We start from the raw sequence: 3,675 nt of genomic DNA on the forward strand, positions 1-3,675 counted from the left end.
TCCTGGGCTCAAGCGAGTCTCCTGCCTCAGCCTCCCAAGTAGCTGGGACCACAGGCGCCCGCCACAACGCCTGGCTATTTTTTGGTTGCAGCCATCTTTGATGTTTGGCGGGTCCCTGCTGGGGATTCGAACCCGCCACCTTAGGTGTATGTGGCTGGCGCCTTAGCCACTTGAGCCACAGGCACCGAGCCGAGAATCTCCCTTCTTTACGTCTACTGGCTGTCACCCAAATGTCCCTGGAAATGTTGGGGAAGATGAAGCATTCATGCTGACAGCAAACACCGACAGTGACTTTGGTCAATATTTGTACCTTTGTCCACTGAGTCTGCTGTTTGTCTCAGCTTGGTGAGGGGCAGGAGGGCCTGCTTATATGTATTGATGGGCAAACTGAGGCCAGGAGCTCAAAGAGCTTACATCAGGTTCCACCCATTCATTTTGGCCTCTATAATAGGGATGGGGTTCTGCACGGCTAAGGACACAACAAGTAAAGCAAAAAGACAACCTTCAGAATGGGAAAAGATATTTTCAGGGTATGCAACTGACAAAGGATTGATAACTAGAATCTATAGAGAGCTCAAATTAATCAACAAAAAATGAGCAAACAATCCCATCTACCACTGGGCAAGAGATATGAACAGAATCTTCTCTGATGAAGACAGATGAAGGGCTAACACACATTTGAAAAAATGTTCATCATCCCTGATTGTCAGAGAAATACAAATTGAAAGCACCTTGAGATTATTACCTAACCCCAGTGAGGATAACCCACATCAGAAAGTCTCAAAGTTATGGATGCTGGTGTGGATGTGGAGAGAAGGGAACACTTTTACACTGTTGGTGGGGCTGCAAACTAATTCAACCTTTTTGGAAAGAAGTGTGGAGAATCCTCAAAGAACTTAAATTAGACCTCTCATTTGATCTTGCAATCCCGTTATTAGGCACCTACCCGGAAGAAAAAATCATTTTATCATAAGGACATATGCATTAAGCTGTTTATTGCAGCTCAATTTACAATAGCCAAAATGTGGAAACAACCTAAATGCCCACCAACCCAGGAATGGATTAACAAGCTGTGATATATATACACACACCAATGGAATACTATTCAGCCATTAAAAAAGATGAAGACTTTACATCTTTTGTATTATTAATCTGGATAGAGTTGGAGCATGTTCTTAGTAAAGTATTACCAGAATGGAGAAGCAAGAATCCAATGTACTCAATTCTAATATGAAGCCAGTAGATGATCTAATACATACCCTCATAAGAGAAAAACGCAAATCAATTCAAGGTGGGGGGTAGGGGAACAAGGGACAAGGGAGAGGGGCAAGGAGGTTACAGTGTATGGCACACCTTGGGGGAGAGACACAACTATAAGGGGACTTTACCTAACAAATGCAAGCAGTGTAACCTAATTTTTTGTATCCTCAATGAACCCCAAACAATAAAAATAAATTAAAAAAATAAAATAGGGATGGAGGAACCGGCTAGGAGGCAGGACTAGTTCAAGGGAGCTCTGGATCCTTAGGAAGGGCTTGAAGGGATCTATGTCCTCTGTTGGCACTAGTGGGGGCCCAGCCCCAGGTGGGCCTGGGCTCTGGGCCTGATATTTGGGCTGGTGTGGAGTAAGTGGGAGCCATAGAGGAATCTGAGTGGGGGAAGGCCTCTTGTGCCTATGACCCAGTTGTGTTATACAGGGAAACAGAGGGGCCTTCTTTGTGGCTATGCCATCACCCCTCATGCACACATCTACATACAGATGCACACACCTACATATAGATGCACACAAATACACACATCTCCTGATACCAGAAAGCAGTCCACTGTGTATCCGTGCACACATGCACCTAACACCACACACTTGTAGACTCACACTCAGTAGCCCAAACTCACATATGCATATGCGTACATAAAACTCCCATCTACATGCATGCATGTTTGTGTAAACAGGCCTGTAACACCACAACCAAAATGCCAACAGGCTCATTTCATGTCCACACACATAAAAACATACATTTTCCTCTGATGCCAGTAATTATGACTTAATGAACATGTGACTATGCACACACAAACACAAATAATCTTCACATGCATGTGTATATACAAATTTCTTCATGTACACACACAGTTCATTTTGTCCCATATAACCAAAGTGGAACTTGGAGTTTGTATTGTGGAAAAAAGGTGATGGACTAAATCCGTCGTAGGTGGGATGTGCATTTAGAGAGAGGCTGGGGTGTTAAGGAACGGGGATTGGGTCATCCACACTTTCATATCTCTTCCCTTTTGAGTTAGGGCTCAGTGTGTGACAGTGATCAGGGCTCAGTATATAACCAGGATCAAGGCTCAGTCAGTGACTGGGTCAGGGCTCAGTGTATACCTGGGGTCAGACCTAAGTGTGTGACCAGGATTAGGACTCAGTATGTAACCAGGATCAAGGCTCAGTCAGTGAGTGGGTCAGGTCTCAGTGTATATGACTAGCATTAGGGCTCAGGTAGCCTTCTGCTCCTCCTAAAAGTATGTTTCTGGAAGAACTTGGTGGCACCAGGCTTGAGAAGTTAGTGCAGCCATCCTCCTGCCTTTGAGTGCCCACTTCCTCCTGGGCCTTCGCTGGACAAGGCTGGGGTGATGAGGGTACCCTCCTAGGAGCAGCCTTCCTTCCACTATCTCCTGATCCTTGAAGCCAAAGCTGCCCCTAGCCCAGGGTCTTACAGAATTTGGCAGTCTGGCCTGGCTACGTGGCAGCCCTACCACACATGTGGGATGATACACTTTGGCAAGGACCATGTTTGCAAGGAAAACACTTGCAACCACAAGCAAACCTGCCACTCCTCAGGTCCCTTCCCAGTAGGCCCTGCATACTGGGAAGCCGCATATAGCAGCCTCCACACTTGGCCACCGGGGGTGGACAGTTCACCTGTTCAAGGAGCTGCCTGAGGTAGGAATGGGGATGGGACAGGCACTCATCCAGCAAGGAGCCTCAGTTCTCTTCTGTGCAGTGCGATACTACCCCCAGCCTCCTTCTGGAGAAGGTCTGTCTATCCCTGATCTTGCTGTGGGACTCCTGGCCAGTGCCACTTGATGGGCCTCAGCTAGTCCATCTGAGCAGCAATTCCTCATTCCCCCTGGCTCCCTCTCCCTGACATAGATCTGCCCATTCAGCCAGGATGGGTGGGGAGGGGAGGGGTGTGTGTGTGAGAGGCTTACTTTGAAGGCATTCCTCACCTGGCCAGGATGAGATGAGGACAGGACCCCTTTGGGTTCTCCCCTGGACACCAGCTGTCGTGCTGGGCTGGACTCTTGGCATTAGGTGATACAGCCCTGGGCCTCAGGGTGGTGGGCCTGGACTATCTTCTTGGGATAGGAAGCTGCTTTTGGTCTCCCCATTTGGGAGTCTTACCATCTTCCTCTGCTGGAGCCCAGGTGCTATACCTGGCCCTAGTCTGCTGTGTGGCTTTAGGCAAGACTATTCTTCTCTGGGCCTTAGGGACCATATCCAGACTGGTTTCCTGTGGTTCCTGATGGAATAGGAAGGGCAAAGTGATTGTTCCCAGTCCAGAGATGCAAAAACTAATGTCTGGGCACCTGGGGCAGGACTGGGAGCTCCCATCAGGCAGCTCAGGGGTGGGCCATTCTGGCCAAGCTCCCTAATTCTTGCCCCTACCTTAGCCCACA

Source organism: Otolemur garnettii, unplaced genomic scaffold (genome assembly GCF_000181295.1).
Source record: "Otolemur garnettii isolate 467f Iridium unplaced genomic scaffold, OtoGar3 scaffold00025, whole genome shotgun sequence".
NCBI classification, from domain to species: domain Eukaryota; kingdom Metazoa; phylum Chordata; class Mammalia; order Primates; family Galagidae; genus Otolemur; species Otolemur garnettii.